The sequence below is a fragment of the Phyllobates terribilis genome, unplaced genomic scaffold, assembly GCF_046119375.1.
Source record: "Phyllobates terribilis strain yellow unplaced genomic scaffold, ASM4611937v1 Scaffold_13__5_contigs__length_258822181, whole genome shotgun sequence".
NCBI lineage: Eukaryota > Metazoa > Chordata > Amphibia > Anura > Dendrobatidae > Phyllobates > Phyllobates terribilis.
The window spans coordinates 115,456,241-115,463,238 of NW_027362773.1; positions in this window are offsets into that span (position 1 = coordinate 115,456,241).

Sequence of the window (6,998 nt, forward strand, 5' to 3'; positions counted from 1 at the left end):
ATAAATAACATTTCCCACATGTCTACTTTACATCAGCACAATTTTGGAAACATAATTTTTTTAGTTAGGAAGTTATAAGGGTTAAAAGTTGACCAGCGATTTCTCATTTTTCCAACAAAATTTACAAAAACATTTTTTTAGAGACCACATCACATCTGAAGTGACTTTGAGGGGTCTTTATGACATAAATATCCCAAAGTGACACCATTCTAAAAACTGCACCCCTCAAGGTGCTCAAAACCACATTCAAGAAGTTCATTAAACCTTCAGGTGCTTCACAGGAATTAATGGAATGTGGAAGAAAAAAATGAACATTTAACTTTTATGCACAAAAATTTTACTTTAGACCCAATTTTTTTTTATTTTCAGAAGAATATCAGGAAAAAATGGACCCCAGAATTTGTTGTGCAATTTCTCTTGAGTACGCTGATTCCCCATATGTGGGTGAAAACTACTGTTTGGACACACGGCAGGGCATCAGAAGCGAAGGAGCGCCATTTGGCCTTTGGAGCGCAAAGTTGGCTGGAACATTAGCGGACGCCATGCCGCGTTTGAAGAGCCCTTGGTGTATCTAAACAGTAAAAAGCCCTCACAAGTGAAACCATTTTGGAAACTAGACCCCTCAAGGAATGTATATAGATAGATATGTGGTGAGCACCTTGAACCCCCAGGTGCTTCACAGAAGTTTATAACGTAGAGCCGTAAAAATAGAAAATCACATTTTTCCCACAAAAATGTTATTTTACCCCAAATGTCTTATTTTCACAAGGGTAACAGGAGAAAATGGACCCAAAATCTGTTGTGCATTTTCTCCTTTGGGGGAAAACTACTGTTTGGGCGCATGGCAGGACTCAAAAAGGAAGGAGTGATGTTTTGGAACGCAGACTATAGATTTTGGACATGTACTGGCTTCATCATGGAGGCAAAAATGCAACATGTCCGACCAGTGTCTGAAAAGTTATACTTTCAGTTGGTGGTCAAAATTAACAATTGTTCGTTTCACCTAATTGTTATGCTCCAATTTGGCCACTTCATTTGATTTTAATATATGTATATATATATATATATATATATATATATACAGTACAGACCAAAAGTTTGGACACACCTTCTCATTTAACACTAGGACTACTGGACTCGTGACCCCGCCTAGAACTACTGAAAGGAGTCATTTTGACTCCTTGCTTGTTATCGTTTATTTTTAGAGTTTCATTTGTGGTTATTTATTAATAATTATATTTTTTGTAATGTATTATTATTGTGAGATCCAACAGTAATGCTTTTGATTGTTTTTTTTTCTGCTTTTCTTATTTTTCTACAGAAAATAACAATAATTATAATAGACGTTTTTCAAACATTTTTTTTTATTCAAGTGCACACATATAAACAACTGAAGAACAAAAAGCAGAGAAAATGTAGGTGGAGGAGCATAAAAATGAAAATATGGCGCAGAATTCACCTTCTAAACATTTGGTGTTTCGCATTTTAGGCATTGCCTTTGATTTATGGCAGTACATTGCCCACACAAAGACTTACCACAAGTCTTACAATTTCCGACAGATCTATTTTTCTTGCACTTTTCTTTGATCTGGCAAAATTTTGTTTGAACCATCACTTCTGAGCATGTAGAAACTTGGGACGTGGAACCCTTTTCCCTATCTGTGACATAAGGACCACTCAACTCTCTCACAAGCGTTTGCAAAAATGCCTTGCGTGACATTTTTTGGTGGGTAATCTCCTTGAATATTATCCATGCATTTATACCCGCAAAGTCTAAGGCATTTTCAAATGCATGAACAGGCCATCTCCTTGTGCATGTTCGTGTGGTATATTTTCGTGCCATCTGATCCACTACATCTACTCCATATTTTGTTTCATTGTAAAACTTTACCGTTTCTGGAGTTTTTTTAGCGGAATCAGACGCAACAACAACATCTGGATGGACGGAACTCAAAATGACAACATTTTTGTTGGGCTTTCCTTGATATACTGTAAGTGTAAAATTGTCTTCATTTCTAAACACTTTAGTGTTGTACAATTCCTCTTTCAAGGATTTTATTTCTTTAGGCACTTCTCGCCTTATCTTGTTCAGTGTTCCCACGATGGTTGTTCCTTTGCTTTTTAGCTGTTTAGCTAATTTTACTGAAGTAAAATAATTATCGGTTGTAACATTGCGACCTTTTTTCAAAAACGGGTCCAATAACTTCATTACCACATGGTCAGCTAAACGGTCCTCAGCACGGCGTGTGTCATCTTTGCCTAGATAAGGGAAGCCATTTGCCAGATATTTGCTCCTCTTATCAACAGCTAGCCAATATTTGTGGCCATATTTATCTGGTTTGGAAGGCATGTACTGCGTGAATGGACACCTAGTTTTGCTTGGGAAAAGTTGCTCATCCACCGTTATGTATGGGCCAGGTTTGTAACACGCAATACAATTTTCAATAAACCTGTCCCACACAGTAGAAAATAGAGCAAACTTGTCCGTTTGCAGTCTCTCCGATCGAGTAGATTTCTCATCAAATCTGAGAAACCTCATAATTTCAACAAAGCGGCCCCTAGACATTGTCGCTTTGCAAAACGGTATTCCCCAGTCATTACACCAAATACTGCTAATCGAGTGACGGTTCGTGCCAGATATTCCACGAGCATAGAATATCGCAATGAATGCATCTAGCTCCTCATCAGATAGAGTAAACTGTAAATTATTGTTCCTGCATGCTTCTGCAAGCGTACAGTTCTTTATATGTGTCAATATATATGAATCAAAAAATAAACGCCATGCGCTCAAAGGACTATCGATAATGATATTTCTTCTGGCGTATCCTGTAGGGCCAGGTGCTTCTCGAAGAATATTTTGGCTGTCACGCCTACCAGGCAAGTGTTCTCCAATTTCAACAGGTTTCCATTGAATACCATCCGCTGAAACTAGTATTCCTTCAGATTCGCCTTCTCTGGTGTTTGTTGTTGCATTACCTTCGCCGCCATCGTTATCTGTTGTTCTTTCATTTCTGGGACGTTTTGCTGATTTTTTCTGTCCACGACCAGGAGGATGGTCACGAGGCAGCATAACTGCATGAGCCCGATCCCCAGTTGATGTGCTTGGAATATCTGTAAAAAAGTTGATGAATATTTAGAATTTTTGGTTTGTAAGGGTCCGTGCACACTGGCTGGATTAGCGGCGGAATATCCGACCGGATATTCTCACCACAATCCGGCCCGTACCTGCCCGCTCAGGTACAGAGCGGAGTTTCATACCTGAAGCTCCGCTCCGAACCCCGGGCTGGAGCCGCTGTCTGGGACGGAGCCGTGCTCGCGCGTAAGCAAGCGCTGCTCTGTCCCTGACAGCGGCTCCAGCCCGGGGTTCGGAGCGGAGCTTCAGGCATGAGCGGGCAGGTACGGCCTGTATTGCGACAAGAATATCCAGATGGCTATTCAGCCAGAATTCTGCTAGTGTGCACAGGCCCTAACTCAGTGTGTGGAAGAACAAATAAATACACATAACTACTTACCTTCTGGATTTGTTCCTTCTGAGTCTTCAGATTCACTTGATATGTTCTGAGGAATGAAATCTTCATCACTGTCAGAATCAAATACATGTTCCTGCAATTCGGATTCCGATTCATCCTCCGGTATGGATTGCAAAGTAGCCAGAATATCCTGAGGCTTTATCAAACGTCTTCTCTCCATATTCCTCACAAATTCCATAATTCTATATAGTTCCCTGCTGAAAAATAGAAATGAAATGAAAACTAAAAGAAATAACTGTTCTGCCACCTTCAAAAGTAGGTGGGCTGAATCAGTTGACAGACAGCTAAACTATTTCATAACAATTCATACCTGTATGAGTCTTCAGAGCTCGTATGTCTGCGTCTGTTCTCTTTGTCTCTTCAGCTGAACTGAAAGTAAAGTTACTATCCAGAATACTGTCTCCTGCTAGGACCTTAGAAAAACACCACCCTTCATTAGCATAAGATAAGAGCCTAGAGTAAACAAGCTATTTTGTTCAGCATTACACAGTAATACAAGCAGGTAAAACACAAGGAAAATGTGAAAAGTTGACATGTAAATTGAACTACATCTATATAAACATCAGGGTAAATAAGACAGAGTGAAAAAATTATGCACAAAACTTTATAGCAACATTTAGTGACAAAAGGACCTCAAAATATAGTAGGGAGTCAAAATGACTCCCTTCAGTAGTTCTTGGTAAATTTTGAAAAAAACGCGCAAATTTTTCACCAAAATTATTTATTCTCACAAAATCTTTTTTCACATCATATTTGCTGAAAAGTCACAGAGTTTCAAGCCGGAATTCTGAAAAATGTAGTCACAGAAGAGAAATAAAAAACGAAAGGAGTCAAAATGACTCCATCAGTAGTTCTAGTGTTAAAGATTTTTCTGTATTTTCATGACTTTGAAAATTGTACATTCACACTGAAGGCATCAAAACTATGAATTAACACATGTGGAATTATATACTTAACAAAAAAGTGTGAAACAACTGAAAATATGTCTTATATTCTAGGTTCTTCAAAGTAGCCACCTTTTGCTTTGATGACTGCTTTGCACACTCTTGGCATTCTCTTGATGAGCTTCAAGAGGTAGTCACCGGAAATGGTTTTCACTTCACAGGTGCGCCCTGTCAGGTTTAATAAGTGGGATTTCTTGCCTTATAAATGGGGTTGGGACCATCAGTTGTGTTGTGCAGAAGTCAGGTGGATACACAGCTGATAGTCCTACTGAATAGACTGTTAGAATTTGTATTATGGCAAGAAAAAAGCAGCTAAGTAAAGAAAAACGAGTGGCAATCATTACTTTAAGAAATGAAGGTTAGTCAGTCCGAAAAATTGGGCAAACTTTGAAAATGTCCCCAAGTGCAGTTGCAAAAACCATCAAGCGCTACAAAGAAACTGGCTCACATGAGGACCGCCCCAGGAAAGGAAGACCAAGAGTCACCTCTGCTTCTGAGGATAAGTTTATCCGAGTCACCAGCTTCAGAAATCACAGGTTAACAGCAGCTCAGATTAGAGACCAGGTCAATGCCACACAGAGTTCTAGCAGCAGACACATCTCTTCAACAGCTGTTAAGAGGAGACTTTGTGCAGCAGGCCTTCATGGTAAAATAGCTGCTAGGAAACCACTGCTAAGGACAGGCAACAAGCAGAAGAGACTTGTTTGGGCTAAAGAACACAAGGAATGGACATTAGACCAGTGGAAATCTGTGCTTTGGTCTGATGAGTCCAAATTTGAGATCTTTGGTTCCAACCACCGTGTCTTTGTGCGACACAGAAAAGGTGAACGGATGGACTCTACATGCCTGGTTCCCACTGTGAAGCATGGAGGAGGAGGTGTGATGGTGTGGGGGTGCTTTGCTGGTGACACTGTTAGGGATTTATTCAAAATTGAAGGTATACTGAACCAGCATGGCTACCACAGCATCTTGCAGCGGCATGCTATTCCATCTGGTTTGCGTTTAGTTGAACCATCATTTATTTTTCAACAGGACAATGACCCCAAACACACCTCCAGGCTGTGTAAGGGCTATTTGACCAAGAGGGAGAGTGATGAGGTGCTACGCCAGATGACCTGGCCTCCACAGTCACCAGACCTGAACCCAATCGAGATGGTTTGGGGTGAGCTGGACAGCAGAGTGAAGGCAAAAGGGCCAACAAGTGCTAAGCATCTCTGGGAACTCCTTCAAGATTGTTGGAAGACCATTTCCGGTGACTACCTCTTGAAGCTCATCAAGAGAATGCCAAGAGTGTGCAAAGCAGTCATCAAAGCAAAAGGTGGCTACTTTGAAGAACCTAGAATATAAGACATATTTTCAGTTGTTTCACACTTTTTTGTTAAGTATATAATTCCACATGTGTTAATTCATAGTTTTGATGCCTTCAGTGTGAATGTACAATTTTCAAAGTCATGAAAATACAGAAAAATCTTTAAATGAGAAGGTGTATCCAAACTTTTGGTCTGTACTGTATATATATACAGTTATATGAAAAAGTTTGGGCACCCCTATTAATCTTAAGCTTATTGTTTTATAAAAATTGGTGTTTTTGCAACAGCTATTTCAGTTTGATATATGTAATAACTGTTGGACACAGTAATGTTTCTGCCTTGAAATGAGGTTTATTGTACTAACAGAAAATGTGCAATCTGCATTGAAACAAAATTTGACAGGTGCATAAGTATGGGCACCTCACCAGAAAAGTGACATTAATATTTAGTAGATCCTCCTTTTGCAAAAATAACAGCCTCTAGTTGCTTCCTGTAGCTTTTAATGAGTTCCTGGATCCTGGATGAAGGTATTTTTGACCATTCCTCTTTACAAAACAATTCCAGTTCAGTTAAGTTTGATGGTCGCCGAGCATGGACAGCTCTCTTCAAATGATCCCACAGATGTTCAATGATATTCAGGTCTGTGGACTGGGATGGCCATTCCAGAACATTGTAATTGTTCCTCTGCATGAATGCCTGAGTAGATTTGGTTTTGGATCATTGTCTTGCTGAAAGATCCATCCCCTGCGTAACTTCAACTTTATCACTGATTCTTGAACATTATTGTCAAGAATCTGTTGATACTGAGTGGAATCCATGCGTCCCTCAACTTTAACAAGATTCCCGGTGCTGGCATTGGCCACACAGCCCCAAAGCATGATGGAACCTCCACCAAATTTTACTGTGGGTAGCAAGTGTTTTTCTTGGAATGCTGTGTTTTTTTGCCGCCATGCATAACGCCTTTTTGTATGACCAAACAACTCAATCTTGGTTTCATCAGTCCACAGGACCTTATTCCAAAAAGAAATTGGCTTCTCCAAATGTGCTTTTGCATACATCAGCCGACTCTGTTTGTGGTGTGCTTGCAGAAACGGCTTCTTTCGCATCACTCTCCCATACAGCTTCTCCTTGTGCAAAGTGCGTTGTATAGTTCAGGGTTCCCCAACTCCAGTCCTCAAGGCCCACCAACAGGTCATGTTTTCAGGATTTCCTTA